We start from the raw sequence: 16,557 nt of genomic DNA, 5'->3' as shown, positions 1-16,557 counted from the left end.
TCTCCTCCATATTACAGATCTTGTTAACGTACCTATTTGAGTACACTAGATGGGAAACTGCTAATCAGGCATTTATAAGAAAACACAAGATCTCTACTCTATATCCCTCAATTTTGATACGTACACCCAACTCCTTCCCAAAGTTGCAGGAGGCATGGGAGAAGGATGTGGGTGCCTGAGAACAAAGAGTACAGACACCATATCTACAAGGCCACGCAAAGCCACTTTGCGTGTCTTTTCATGGCCTTGTAGATATGGTGTAAGGCAACACAGCACAAGTTGCTGCGCTACCTTACACTGCATCAGGAAACCATACCATGGGCATTGCGGTAGGTATTACCACGCAACACCCATGGATTTTGATGCATTCCATGATTTACAATGATCTGTAAACCTGGAAATGCATCAAAACTGTACTCCTCCTCAAGTGGAAGGTGTAACGAGGAGAAATATGTTTTTTCCCTTGTTTTTTCCTCTTTCTATGTGTGCAGCTCACATAGAAAGAGGAAAACACCTCCATGGATTGTCTTTGTGTTAAGGAAGGCGTCCCTTTCTGCACCAAACAATCCTGCCAGCAATACAGACACTCTTCCACCATGGTGCAAGGATGCCTGCGTAGGCGCTACGCACCATATGTTGCGCCTGTGCCGGCTGAAAGGACAGGAATGCACCATATCTGGTAAATATGGTGCATTCCTAACCTTTTGATTTGGCGTAGGGTAGCGCAGCAAAAAACACTTGCGTCTCTGCCCTATGCCAAATCACTGTAAATGAGGCCCCATATTTCTCATGATTCAGCGTGGATATTTTCACCAAACGTATTTAACCCAGGACAAATTATGGACACTTGGAGGTAAAAAAAGCAACCTATTTCATATGATCTGGGAGTGTCCATTGATAAGACGTTTCTGGGGTCCAATTCTAAAAAAATTGAGAAGATTATGTGCAGGGTTATTGATGACAGACCCAAATTAGCACTACCACACAAATCAACGGAGTTAGATATCAACATGTATAAAACGTCTTTGATCCTTCTTTACATGGTGTTGGCCAAAAGAGGCATTGGAAGGACAGGGACCCACCTGGTGCTGAAGAATTGTCAACGGGGATGTTCTCTGCATGCCCTTAGAAATGCCTATCTACAAAGCCAGACGTTGCCTGTATAAACACATCAAGATATAGGGAATTAGATGGACTATCGGTTTACTGTCGCAGACTCCTACTTAATAGATGATAATACTGGAAACATGCAATATGATGGAATGGGTTGACCAATGACACTATACTATGGATTTTTTTATAACGTACAAATATTTTCCTTAGATCACTGTGCTCACTGATGTAGGCTGTGCCATACAAGACGTGCATTTTGATGAATTAATTAAGAAAATTCAATCAAACTGTTTTGACAAAAATGAAAAGGTTCTGCTTTAACTCAAAACTATCATTTTCTGCTAGATGGTTTTGGGGCTGAAGTTTCTGAAGCTTGAAGAAAGGAATGCTAAACGGTGAACGAGTGTGCAGTAAAATCAATGCACTTGGATGAGACATAGAATGCTTGTTGATACTGTAAGAGACTAGAAAGGGATTTGACAGTATTGACCAGCAGACATCGTGTGGTTTTGAGAACAGGGTAGTGTGAAATCTAGCACGTCTACGATTTACTGCAATGGTTCTGGGTATCAGTCACTGGATGACGTCAGTAGGACAAATAAAGATGGGGACATGAGTATGTCATTTTTATCCGAACAAACAGATGTCACTTTCTGAGGTTACTTTTTCACTTGTCCATGAAAAATGCATTCTGCTGGTTCTAAATAGTGACGTGGTTCCTGGCCATCGCATATGCAAACATTTCCAATGCATTTCAGTAGCATATTGGGACCTATGTGTGCTTAGTCTGTAATTTTATTTAGACATTAGAATAAGAATTTCCTTGTGTTTTCTACATAGTCAATACGCAAAAACCCATTAGTGAAGTAGCAATTGTTTCTAAGAGGCCCTCCTGGATGTTGCACAACAGTAATCACCATGACAACAAATGATTAATTGGTACTGAGTCTCTTGCCTGGACTCTCCATGGCCCCAGCACTTATGCCTGCTACAGCAAAGACTTGCATCTGAATCGACAAATTCTAGACATGACCTAAGATACTGCTGCAAGGTTTCTGAAGGTGCGAATTGCATCTTTTAAAGGGCATGTTAACGTGAATGCCATGGATGGCATCTTTAAAAACAGCAAGACATAGCAGCTTTTCCAATGCATCTGTTTTTTGCTACTAAAAGACACAGACACTGCAATCTATTCCACATACATCCTCTCGAGGATGGAAGCAACCCACTGCGTCTCTTCAACATCAAGGCTGCTTTTTCACAATTCATTTGGATGATAGCTAGCTGCTAACCTGCTTCTCGGTTGCAACAGGAAAAACACTTCCACTGTGAAAAATGTCCTTCTATGTACATGAGTTTGATACATGCTCTAACAGAACAAAGTTCCACGTGGTCAGTAAGAAGGTAGTTCTCTCATTATGGCGCCTCCTCTAAGACTTCAAAGCACTTGACTCCAAATCTCACCATATGTGAAACATTGGTTATTGGAAACCCAAACCGTCCCGTGGCGGGGTGCCTCTGCCTGCCACAATGCACCCGGTGCGATTAACCCTGTGCAACCCCAGTCAGTGCCACGTGGTGATCGGCCCATGCCGTACGCAGGCCTGGGTTGTCACTAACCCTGTGCAACCCCAGTCAGCGCCACATGGTGGTCAGCCCGTGCCGTACGCAGGCCTGGGTTGCCACTAACCCTGTGCGCAATAAAACTCTCGGGCTCTTCATGATTGTAAACCGCGGTGTACCTCATCCAGTCGCCACGGTCTGAGGAGAATATGACGTCGTCTGCCCCTTTTGTTGGCGGAGTCACATGGCCTGTGACGCCTGTGCCGGATGGGTGTGTCGTGCGTGAAAACCTGCCCTCAGGGTGTGGCTGTGACATGCTGACAACTAGACCAGTGACCTGCACATCACCAGCGAGCACGCCTGCGACAGGTAGATAAGTGTGCCCCCCCTCTGAGCGTAAGCGGAGTGATCTGGCCTGCTGTACGCCGGACCAGCGCAGGGCTTGCCACAATGACACGTGGGCTCTGGGCGTGGTTCAGTACATGTCCGGACATGGAAGTGAGTGATGCGTGTGTCCCTGTTGTAATGTCCACGGGACCCGGTACACAAAATGCAATGTAGCACCCTTTGACTGGCATCCCACAGGATGAGCATCATTGACGCAAAGGTAATCACTGCCCCTACATTCATCCACACATGCATACATGACTGCTGAAAGACGTGACACAACAGTGCGTAAATGGATATTTATTGCACATCCAGTGCTGTTATGCACCTGGAGCGGTTCAGGGCAATGCCCAGCACACTACACAATATGGGCCCGTGGAGGGCCAGCCAAAGTCCATCCAGGGATGACAAGTCCTGCTGCCTGGTCGCCATGTCATTGGTCACCAATCCAGGAGTGGCAGTCCATGTCGCGGTCCAAGGTGAGTGCATCGGAGTGTATCATGGGTCAGTGTAAGGTCATGAGGCCATGTGCGGGACCAAGCAGAAACAGGCCAGGTGGCGGTAATGAAAGCTAGTGCCTGGCCCTTCTGACCACAGTCCTTTCGTGCCGGGTGTGTGCCCTGCTCCACGTGTGGGTGTTGCAGAACTGGCTGCCGCACTGTGTGCCACTGACACATAAGGGGCCTGAGTGGCTCCGGCTGCTGCACTGTGCGCCACTGACACATCAGGGGGTGGGGATGTGGATGGTGTGGGGGCAGCAGCATTCATTTGTGCCATGCCTTGTGGCAGCAATGCCATGGTGGAGGTCAGTAGGGCATGATAGATCCCAGCTACATTTCGATGATGTGCAGCGGTGGCTGCCATCCTTTCCGCCTCCATCCGCACCATGTCCTCCATGAGCCTCTGTATGTGTGCATCGCTGGAGCCACTCTGAGCGGACAGGTGTTTTCTCCGAGTCATGACTCCAGCGATGTCAGTCAGAACTCGTTGGAGACCATGGGGCGGACATAGACACCCAAGGATGGCGTCCAGTTTGGCAGTCATGATGCCGAAGCCCACCCACACCTGCTTGACCGTCTCCATCTGGCACTCCAGCACACGTCATTGGAAGGCCACGTGTTGTTCCTGGAGGTCTTGGGAGGGAGCCGGGGCTGTGGGTGCCTCCTACTGGGTGGTTTGGGTGGTGGGTGGGGTCTCATCGATGTAGCTGGGCTGCCCTGAGCCTGGAGGTGAGTGGCGGATGAGGTCAATGATGTCTTGGATGGTTTGGGTGTCGATGCTGACGTTGTCCTCCTCGTCATCCGTGAAGAGTGGCTGGGACTGCTCTGCAGGAGGTGTTGACGGTGCCCAGGCGATGTGAAGGGGAGATGGTGTATTACAATGTGTCCACATGTGTGTAGACGCATTTTACAGGTTGACATTCTGACAGCATGGCATTGTACATTGTGACAGTCTGTGGATCTAGGCGATGACCCAGTGTCATTGTGGGTGTGTACTGTGACCTGCTTGATTGTGCATGTGTGCCATTGTGGCCATCTGCACCCGTCCCCCCAGTACCTGGTGGTCACTCACTCTGTTGCGGTTGTATTGTGTCCTGTCGAGCAGTATCCGGTCCCCCGACTCCGGCCACAGTATCCACACTGATGACTGTCGACACCAGTCCTCCTCCATGTCATCCAGCTCCGGCTGTGGTGCTGGGCCCCCACCTCCGGTCTGCGTTGCTGCCTTCTGGTTGGCGGAGAGTTTATCCTTGGTCTTCCGCTTGATGTCGTTCCATCCCCTCTTGACCTCGTCCATTGTCCGCTTGTGCTCTCCGACGGCATTCACCTTGTCGACGATGTCCCGCCATATTGCAGTTTTGGTGCCCAGTGACACGTTGGAGGTGACAAAAAGTTGTTGATGGTATTCCATCACCCCCGTGACTATGATCCTGTTCGCCTGCAGACTGAACTTCATCTTTCTCATCTTCTTGTCCTTGCCCTTCCCTGTCCCCGAGGTCCCAGGCTGGTCGTCCGGGGTGGTTGTGGGGTTGCGCTTGTCCTCTGCGCCTCTCCAGCTGCCTCCATGGTGCTTGGGTGTAGGTCAGTTTGTGTGTGGGTGTTTTTTCTGCTTTTAGGAAGATTTTTGCCACCCGCCAGGTGTGTGTTGCAGGCTTGGTGCTGTTTATCGCTGATTTCCTCATCGCGCTTTGGCCCATCGCTGTTTTTTTGGTGTTGTGGTTTGTGTTTTTATCTCCATCGAGCAGGTTGCATCGCAGAAATTGTCCGCGGTTTCGTCAGACTATCGCATGGTACCACCTTGTGAATCCCACGTTATCACAGGGTTATTTTCCCGCGATGTGCTGCGATATTGAAAGTTGCGTTAAGCTACTCTTGCGGTAGTTATCACACGTTCTTGTGAATATACTCCTAAATGTATTTTTATATGGAATGTATGTTTATTATTTTAAAAAATAATTATGGACAGGCACTGAGAATATTTTTTAAGGGCAGGAAGTGGTCCTAGGGACCACTTCCTGCACTGAAAAAACGAAACGAAAACGTTTTTTTTTTTAAATGCATCCCGTTTTCCTTTAAGGAAAACTGGCTGTATTGAAAAAAAACTTTATTTAAAAGCTGTCCCAGACATGGTGGTCTGCTGAGCCCAGCAAGCCACCATACCTGGGAGGGCCTGCCATTCCCAATGGGATTGCAAATTGAGAGAGGCTCATTAATATTCATGAGCCGCGCAATTTGCTACCTCGCAGACACTGTTAAACACACTGTTGTACATCCAGTTTTGCGACTCGCAAATTGCGAGTCGCACAAATGCTGGTCATACATCTGGCCCTAGGTGTTCATCACTCATCAACGTAGTTTAGGGATGGTTTAGAGAAACGGTTAGGGGAAGGTTGTGGTTAAGGGAGGAACAACATGGTTTTCCTGCAAACAGAAAACATTTTCCTGTACTAAGAGTAAGTGCCACTTTGGATTTTCATCTAGAGTGGATATAAACCTAATACCAGCTTGCTAAGAACCTGATTTACTCAACTAAGGAGCTTAATCACAAACTGCCCAGCAAGCCACCATACCTGGGAGGGCCTGCCATTCCCAATGGGATCGCAAATTGAGAGAGGCTCATTAATATTCATGAGCCTCGCAATTTGCTACCCCATTGGGAATCACAGACACTGTTAAACACACTGTTGTAAATCCAGTTTTGCGACTCGCAAATTGCGAGTCGCACAAATGCTGGTCATACATCTGGCCTTAGGTGTTCATCACTCATCAACGTAGTTTAGGGTAGGGGTGGGCGGAATTTGCGGAATTAACCTTCGCAAATTATCGCGAGAATGTTTAAAATTATCGCAAACAAGCAGAAATATCGCGAAGATGCGGAAGTTTTTTTCCGGCATGTTCGCGAGATTTTCTGCATGGTTGCGGGTCGCCAACTTACCCATGTGGTTGCTTGCGGGCGCGGCCATCTTGTTTTGAGTTGTTCTCGCGGTGCATGATCGCGAGAAGAAAGACGTGATCGCGCGACGCATGACGTCACTGCGGGCGCGAACTGTCGCGAGACAGCGCAAATGGCTAAAAACAATACAACATCTCATGGAGAACGCGACCGGATCAAGAAAACTTGTCGGCGAACGCAGGGATTCAGGTAAGGCGATCGCGCGCGCGCGAGAATGTATTATTTTACAGTGCGAGCAAGAAACAAATTATCGCCAAGCTGCGGAAACCGGAATTTTTGACATTTTCGCGCTCTCCGCGGAACGCAAAAATGTCAAATTATCGCAATTTCCGCGAACGGAACGAAATTTTTGCCCAGGCCTAGTTTAGGGATGGTTTAGAGAAACGGTTAGGGGAAGGTTGTGGTTAAGGGAGGAACAACATGGTTTTCCTGCAAACAGAAAACATTTTCCTGTACTAAGAGTAAGTGCCACTTTGGATTTTCATCTAGAGTGGATATAAACCTAATACCAGCTTGCTAAGAACCTGATTTACTCAACTAAGGAGCTTAATCACAAACTGCACTTTGTATTATGTCTAGTAGTTCTGCAACTACACTACTCATGCATTAGAAAATGCTAGTCACAAACATTATGTGGAGACCTTGGGTTAGGTTGGGAGGTGGTGAGGGCTTGTGACCACTGAGTTTCAGTGACCTTGAGCCAGTTGCAGTGAGAGGAGATCTGATGCCCGATGACTGTGTGCTAAGTGTCAGCAATGATGAAGTGTATGGCCAGTCCAGGTGAGTTCTGTGGTGTGGCTGAATTTGATTCTGTCGCTGGAAGTGAAAATGGGGTCGAGTGTATGTACAGCTTTGTGCATGGGTTTGGTGACCAGTTGGGTGAGTCCAATGTTGTTCAGGTTCAGCAGGAGGGCAATGGAGTTGGCATTGTTGGGGTCGTTGACATGGAAGTTGAGGTTGCCGAGTAGGACATAGAGGTGAGAGTCGATTGCTGGGGGGGGCAATGAGGTCAGGGATGGCGTCACATAATGTTGTTCGGGGTCCTGGGGATCTGTATGCGAGGGTGCCTCTTATTGTAGTCTTCGTGTCAGTTTGTAGTAGGAAGTTGAGGTGCTCCAAGGGAGGTGTGAGGTCGTCATTGGTGCATCTGATGGTTTCCTTGATGATCATGGTGATGCCTCTGCCTTGTTTGTTGGCGCAGTCTGAGTGTATCTTCTTGCAGCCTTCTGGAATGGCGGTGGTGATGGCCTTCGAGGAGGGGTTGAGCCACATTTTGGTGAAGAAGGGAACGTCCATGGAGAGGATGGTGTTGGTGTCACAGACTTCCATGGCATGTTTGCAGAGTGAGCAGATGTTGGGCAGGATGCAATGGAGCAGTTTTTGGGTGTTCTTGGTATTGTGGGCAGGAGCAGTGCTGGATATTTCATAGACCGCGTCTCAGGAGAAGTGGCAGTGCTGACAGGTGAAGGATCTTTTGGAGAATCGTGGGGAAGAGGAGACGCATCTTTTGTTTCAGCATTCGGGGTCCAGGTCCAGGAGTTCCTTGGCTGTGTACCTTCTGGTGGGAGAGGGCAAGAGGTCATGGAGCTGGGCATTGTCCAACCAGCGGTGTGTTGTCCAATCAGCGGTGAGTTGGCTGCACACCTGCTGAGTGCATTCGCTGTGTGGCAGTGCGATGGCCTCCTCTAGTGGTCCTTGGAAGTGGTTCTAGTGGTCCTGGGTGCCGGGCAAGGACCTGGAACAGGAAGTGTGGGGACCAGGACAGCAAGGAAGTGCAGGTGCGGGACAGACAGCACAGGGACAGGAGGCAGCTCTGAGGCAGCGATAGCAGGTAGGGCAAAGGCAGGTACAGCAGGCAGCTCAGGAACAGAAGCCAGCACAAAGGGGTGGGCACAGTAGCTTAAGCTGGGGGTCAGGTGAAAGAGGGTTGCCTGAGCCCAGTCTCCTTCAGGCTCTAACATGCACATACGGGTCTTCCCTTGGCCAAAGCTTTGCCCGGGCTCCACCCGCATGTGTCCCATGACACGAGTACCACAGGAGAGCTTATTCAACGCCGGGATGTGCGAGAAACCAAAGACCTAGCCTTCGGGGCAGTTGGGAAACTTAGTGTAGTCTGGTCTGGTGATGGGAGGGCGTCTGATTCGCTCTCTGGTGCGGTGTTGCAGGCAGGCAGCAACAGGAGGGGAGAACGCCTCCTGAAGGGAAGGGTGGAAGGTTGCTTCCCGCAATGCGGAAGCCATAGGGGAGATTTATTTGATGCCAGAAAGCAAAAAAAAACAAAAGACCAGCTGACCCCGCCTCTGGGGATACTGGGAAATGTAGTGTAGTCCAGTCAGGTGGAGGGAGGCAGTCCAATGCACTCTCTGGCTCAGAGTAGCAGACAGGCAGCAATTGGAGGGGACAACATCTCCTGGAGGGAAGGGCGGAAAGCAGCCAAGGCAACCCAAGACATCAACAGACCCTGACTAGGCCGTCAAGAACTTCACCGCCTGGTTTACCGACACAAAACCTATGAAATCTAACAAGTCCTCCAAACTTGCCAGCTGGCACACTCCAGAACTCAGGACCACCAAGCACAACTGCTTCCAACTGGAGAAACAATGGCACACCATGAAGAACCCCAACATAGCAGTTCACAAAACAGCCCTCAGCAACTATCACTGGCACATCAAAGAAGCCATCACCACCCGCATCAACTCTGCGGCCAACCAAAAAAAGGGACTCTTCAAAATAGTCAAATAATTCTCCAAGCTGACAGCCATAGAGAACACTATCCAACTCTCCCAAGAAGTCTGTGACACTCGGGGGCGCTAGGTGGCGCATGCGCAAGATGGCCACGCAAATGTGAGGCTCATGCGGCCCGATGAAATTCTACTACATTTATCCTGCTCATCTGGTCTCCCCCCTGCCTGGAAGAGGTGGGGTCTGACACCGCTATGCTGGCTGCTGCTTTAGGGTGAATTGTGGCGCATTTACTATACAATCGGGCGAGAACAGGCCCCGCGGATCCCTGACTGAGAGGAGTTACGGAGCGAGTGGCTGCTCCTGTGGCGGTCCCTGCTACTAGGAGAGTCCGCTGCTGCACGCGTGGTGACTGGGCCCGGAGGTGCGGCCCGGACAGCAGCGAGGACCACGGCCAGCGACCACGATCTGGAGCTCCGGAGCCGAGTGTGGTGACTTCCCTGTCGGCGAGGCCCCGGGGTTGCTGCAGCGGCGGCGGGAGCGGCGCCGAGCTGTGTCGCGGAGGCCTCAGGCAGCTGGGAGATTGAAGGCAGCGGCGCCACCATTGAGCCGCGGACGCCTCGGCCCACGGCGGCATCGGCGGGAGGTACATCGACCCGCGCCGGGGGTGAAAATTAGTGGGGGCCGCGACTGGTGGCGACGCGGGGAGAAGGCGGAGCACAATGGGATACTGTGGATATAGCTGCCCGCGGGGGGCTCTGTAACTTGCTGGGTGCTGCGGGTGCTGTCACGCATCCCCGTGGGGCTACTGGGGATGGAGAGGCGCCTTTGTTCTGCACGACGGAAGGAGGAGATTTGCGGGACGCTGCTGGCCTGGTGCCAGGGGAAGGCAGGAGCAACGAAAGATGTGTGCCATCGCCTGGAAGATCTTGAGAGCCGCGCAGGAGGCCCCACGCATACGATCAGCGATCTGGCAAGTTCATCTCAAACTTGTGATAGGGTGGTTTTTTGTTATTTCTTTTGATCGGACCTGGGGGCCACAAAAGGAGAGGCTCAGAACGCCAGGGGCATAATAAGGAAGCGGGGGCCAGGAGCGACTGTAGAGTCATACGTGCCCTCCTCCAGCTAAAGAACTGATTTTTCGGCCCCTGGACTGCCACCGGCAAGCGTGCACTGGCGAGATTTGAGGTGTGAGGCCTTGAGGGACTGGCAGGAAGGGCACTGAACAATAGTGGAGATAATTGCGGAGCACTGCGTCCTAGCACTTGTCGCTGTGGGGGTGCTGCGGTGCCGGATTGACCTAACTGGTGCTGATTGGAGCTAGTGTGCGTCCTCAAAGAGAGGGCTGCCGGGCCGCCTCGGAGCAGTACGGAGCGGACACATATTCTGCCCCCTGCACTGTCGCCGCCATGGGCAAGTCGGATACTCGACAGCCGAAATTGACTTTTGACACCGCGAAGAAGGTCCCTAGGGCTTCCCAGGACGACCGTCACTCGGACACAAGGGTTGTGGAGCAGGGAGGTGCGATGTCCCATGATACCGACGTCCAGAGTATACTGCAAGAAGTCAGGCAAGGGTTTGCCACTATAGTGGACAAAGTGGACAGGATGTCCACGTGAATGGATGCTATAGCTCATAAGCTGGAGGGGCACGACGATCGTCTAAAGGAAGCGGAACAATGCCTGTCGAATGTGGAGGACGCGACGACCAGCCACACGACTCAGTTAGCCCAAATAGACAAGCTTCTGAAGATCATCGCCGCGAAAAACGAGGATTTGGAAGCGCGCAGTCGGCGCAACAACATACACGTCATAGGTATTCCTGAGTCCACCAATATTGGTAAAATGGAAGAGTATGTTGAGCGGCTGCTGGTGACCGCCATTGGAGCTGAATCCTTTTCCAATCAGTTCATTGTGGAGCGGGCTTACCACTCGCTGGGGCCGCGACCGCCGCCGGGCAGCAGTCCTCGGCCAATTATAGCACGTTTGCTAAACTACAGAGACCGGGATGCGGCCTTGAGAGTTGCAAGAAGAAAACGGAATTTGACGTATGATGGGAATGCGTTTTCCATCTACCCAGACTTCACGCCAATCGTTCAAGAGGAGCGGCGCAAATTCGTAGATGTAAAGAGCAAGCTGAGGAAGGGACAAGTAGACTATGCGCTACTGTATCCGGCGCGGCTCAGAATAACTCATCAGGGGAAACAGCATTTTTTTCATGAAGCCGCAACAGGTGGAGGACTACCTCAAGCGACTCAAGCGCACGCAGCGCGCGGATGGAGGCGGAGAATCGTTGCAGCATTCTTCACCGTGGAGAGAGGAGGAGGACTCGTGGGAACAGTGACTTTATTTTGGAACTGTGATAACCTTATCCTGTATTACACGACTAATATATCAGTTGGACACATAGACTAGCTCGCTGGTCACTTCTATTGTATGATGGGGTGAACCTGTTTTCCTGAGCATTACCCTATATACATCGGGCACCCTCTGCCTGTGTGGGCCCTGACTGACTGTCGGTGGTGGGCTCTACAGGTGTGAGGTATCTGTGCCGCCACCTAGTAATGTCCCTCTTTGGGCATACCCCGGGGAATGCTTTTTTTAGGCTCATGGTAGGGATGTTATTGGTGTTTTTGTTTAAGATGCAAGTAAGGGAGGGTGGGTGGGAGACTATTTCTGGCAGGTTGGGGTTGCTTCAGTGGGAGGGGGTGGGCGGAGGGCGAATTTGTGTTGGAATTTGTATGATACTCATTTCTCAGGGTATTCTTGTTGAGGCTCTGACAATGTTTTTGGTCAGGCAGCAGTACGAGCACACTAAACGTATGCAGGTAATTTTCTACATTAGTGTCCATGACATGGAGGGCCTTGTGGAGAGTAGCTTGCCAGATGACGATACAGGCATTGGCATATGCCTGATACCTTCTCAGGTGAACTGAACATCATCACATGGAATATTAGAGGCATGGGAGACCCACGAAAGAAGAGGCACATTTTAGCATATCTGGATAGGCACAAGATACATATAGCCATGTTACAGGAGACTCATCTCATTCCCCAGAAGCCAAATAACTTTGCGCAGAAATGGGCGGAGTATAGAATTTTCTCCTCATATTCATCGTATGCAAGGGGAACGGCAATTCTTATAAAGAAACGAGTATCGTTTCAGTTGGCCAGCACCGCATGTGACGCGCAGGGTAGATATTGTCTGGCGTGGGGGAGATTGGGCTCGGTTTCAGTCACATTAGCTTGTTGCTATGGTCCAAACTCTGATGCAACTGAGTTTTTCACATCGTTGTGGGCTAGGATCTTTGATATTGGCTCCAGTCATATCATCTGGGGCGGGGACTTTAATGTGGCGTATGATCCAGGATTAGATAGGTCGCATCCTGCGCCTCACCACTATACCAGGGCGCGCGCAGCTCTCCAGGATATCATAACCACCTATCAGCTGGTAGATGCTTGGAGATATACCCACCCACATGCTCGCGAGGGGATGCATTACACAGCGCAGGCAGCTTCCTGGGCGCGGCTAGATTTCTGGTTGATGTCTCGAGGGATGGGACCAGCGATAGTTCAAGTACAACACTTGGCACGCACCTGTTCGGATCATGCCCCCGTCAAGATCACGTTGGCGTCCTCCAAATTCCACATGCCCCGGGGGGCTGGGCGAATGTACGCTCCCATTTTGTTAGACACAGTCTTTCAGACAGAGTTGCGAGAAGAGATTAAGGATTTTTTTGTACGTAACAAAGATTCGGTGAATAGTGTGGAGATCATTTGGGAGGCGTTTAAGGCCACGCTCCGGAGGTTTTGTATTGCAAAAGGATCGGGGGTGCTCAAAGATATGACTATTACCCTGAATAGACTGGAGAGGGAGCTCAAGTCCCTGGAGACCCAACTTGCCTTGACCCCGAGCAGTGATACCCAACTCAAGTTTCGGGAGACGCTTACGGAATATATGGATATGGCGCAGAGGGAGACCCGGTTCCGGGGTAAATATTGGGTGGCGCGCTGTTATGGTGAGGGAGATCGCCCTGGTAGGGCCTTGGCACAGACAATCAGGAAGCCTCGTTATTCTGGGTATGTTCTTGAACTGGAGGATTTAGACGGAGGGGTGTGTCATGATACTGACAGCATTCTCGAGGTCTTTACGCACCACTATACCCAGCTGTACGCCACTCGGGGGAGGGACAGACTGGATTTGGAAGATTTTTTAGGAGACGTAACGCTGGTCTGGTTAAGTGATAGGCAGCGGAAATTTTTATGTGCACCATTTGAGTTGGATGAGGTCCGGGAGGCTATCATGAGTCTGCAGTCTGGGAAGGCTGAGGGATCCGATGGCATTCCGATAGAATTTTAGAAAACCTATATAGACCTCATGGCCCCCATTTTGCAGGAGGTGTATGAAGAATCCTTTGAAGTAGGGCGTCTCCCTGCCTCTATGAGAGAGGCTACTATTATCTCTCTTTTGAAGCCTGGGAAATCACCCCGGCAATGTGACTCCAATAGGCCGCTATCGCTTCTTAATTGCGATGCCAAAGTTTTATGGAAAACTTGATTCTCCCGGATCAATCGGGTTTTGTGCCCAGCAGGGCAACCTCCCATAATTTACGCACGCTTTTCGCTGTTATGAATAATGTAGCGCCGGAATTGCCCTTGGCGGCTGTATTTCTGGACGCAACTAAGGCGTTTGATTCCCTTGAATGGGATTATATTTTTGGAGTTCTATTGCGAATGGGCTTCCCGCCATTATTCCTGTCCTGGATTCGACTACTGTATCAATCGCCGACTGCCAAGGTGCTCGTTAATGGTCACATGTCTCAGACTTTTCAAATCACTAGAGGCACCAGACAGGGGTGCCCGCTATCCCCACTGCTTTTTGCCATTGCAGTGGAGCCGCTAGCGGCGAAGCTGCGCCAGCACCATAATGACAAGGCCCTGCGATGTAATATGCGGCAAATTTTGATATCTCTATATGCTGATGATATCACCTTATATATACGAGACCCGCAGCAGAATATGAATCCGATACTGCGTGAATTTATAGTATTTGGGGCTCTGTCGGGAATTCAGATTAACTGGGGTTAGTCCTGCTTCTTCCCATTGACGGCGGCAGTGGCACGATACCCGCTGGATTACCCATTGGAGTGGTGTGATGACGAGCTGAAATATCTGGGCATCAGAGTTAAAAAAGATAAGGAGGAACTCCTACGCTTAAATTATGGCACCGCCATGACACGCCTCTCCGAAAATGTTAATCGCTGGATAACACTTCCCCTATCTATGGCGGGAAGGGCTTCACTAATTAAAATGGTGGTGCTCCCCCAGCTGCTTTATCTGTTCTTAAATATACCCTATCATCCAGGGGCTTTTTTTTTTAAGACACTAAGATTGGAGTTGGTACGACTAGTGTGGGGAGAGAAGCAGCCCAGACTACAATGGCAGGTGCTCATTAGGCCGTATGCTCAAGGTGGGTTTGGATTTCCGGATTTTGAGCTCTACTATCTTAGCGCGCAGGCTCATCATGCGTGGTTCTGGTTAAAGCAACCAAGGTATATGCCGCAAGTTGCAGCTGAGCACTGGCTCGCGCACCCCCCCCCGTTGGAGGGAGTGCTATTTGACCCAGCCCGTCCAGAGAGCGGGAGCGGACTACACTCACAGGCACGGCGGGGGCTTGGCAGCATATTGGCCGTATGTTGAATGCCGCCATGCTCTACTCCCCATTGATGCCTCTCCACTATCATCCGAGTGTGCCCCTGTTGCAGTAAAAAGTGTTTCATCAATTCAGGGAGCGCGCTCGTATCGACACTTGGGTGGACCTCTTCTGTGATGGGCGCTTTCGCACTGCTGAGCACATCTTTCGGGACATGCAACAAACCTCGTTGGATGCCTTCCTCTATATCCGACTTCGATCAGGCATTCGGGCGATAATCCCGGACTTCCCGGCGGAACCACAGGCGCTGGCCCCGCTCCAATCCATACTAAAAAATACAACGAATAAACGGCTTGTCTCCACAATATATAGGACGGTGCATGTGCAGAGGAAATTGCCGGCCGCGCTCTCTCGTTCGCGTTGGAGCGCGGAACTGGGTTTTGCACTAACTGATGAACAGTGGGAGTACTGTTGCCTGCAAACTGAGAGAGTTTCGGCTAGTAGCAGGCTTCGTATACTTCACTACAAATATCTTCACAGATTGTACTACACTCCGGTCAGAATGCACAAATATCAGTTGCAGGAATCAGATTGTTGCAAGAGGTGTCAGGTCTCAGGAGCAGACTTCCTTCATCTGGCCTGGGACTGCCCGAGCGTGCGCGAATTTTGGGAACAGATTTTTGACACCCTGGCCATTATGACGAACACACGCATTGAGCCCACGCTGTTGTTGGCGTTGCTTGGATATGTCAAATCAGTACAGGCGACACATCGCAAATACGTCGCTCTTACTTCACTTTTGGCTAAGAGGCGGGTGGCGTGCCACTGGGGCAGAGGGCGTGCACCTAAATTTAAGGACTGGGTGGATGACTTGGTGGCTTGCCAGGACAAACTCACCACATATGCTGAATTGTTGCCAAGCGCCTCCAGACCTAGAGACATATGGGCTCCCCTAACATGCTACTTACTGTCACGCCCATGAGGGATGGAACCACCTGATGAGGGGGGGCGTGCAGTTAAATTTGTGACAGAGATGGGAACGCTGCGCTGGTCCCTTATAAGCGTCCTATACTTCATACATGGATAGGCGACCCTCCAGAGTGAAGTTGGGGTCATTGGTGCGGGCCGCATACTGGTGATTCGGAATGATGTGTTGAGCCATGGGCTAAGTTACTGGGTGGCGATGGGGGAGGCGGGGGGCCCTGGATCGCAGGGGTCTCTGTGTTGTGCCTGAGGATATGATGTCAAAGGGGTAGCCTAATAGTCTCTCATGTATTGAAAATGCAATGCAATGCTCTAACATATGCTGAAATCTGGTCTGAGACCTTCCATGCTGGAGAAACATGTCTATAGCTGATAGGCCAATTATTGCCTGTAGTGCTTGTGTAATTTGTTGCTGTGTTGAAAAACAATAAACAGAATTTAAAAAAAAAAAAGAAAAAAAAGGTCTGTGACACTCTCTCAGATTACTTCCACAGCAAGATCACCAACATCTACAACAATTTTAACCTTCAACCCACCATCCTCAACACTAATTACCTAAAAAAAAACAGCGAACATCAGGCAAACCATTACCACCTGGTCTCCGCTCACTGCCCTAACCACCTCAGCCATCATGCTTTCCATCCACTCCTGGGTGCCCTTCGGAACCCTGCTCCCGCCACCTCTACACTGTCGCAACAAACCCTATCAGCACAGCACTTACCA

This window comes from Triturus cristatus, chromosome 8, assembly GCF_964204655.1.
Source record: "Triturus cristatus chromosome 8, aTriCri1.1, whole genome shotgun sequence".
Lineage (NCBI taxonomy): Eukaryota > Metazoa > Chordata > Amphibia > Caudata > Salamandridae > Triturus > Triturus cristatus.
The sequence above is the reverse complement of the archived record's forward strand: the minus strand, read 5'-3'. Positions refer to the sequence as shown.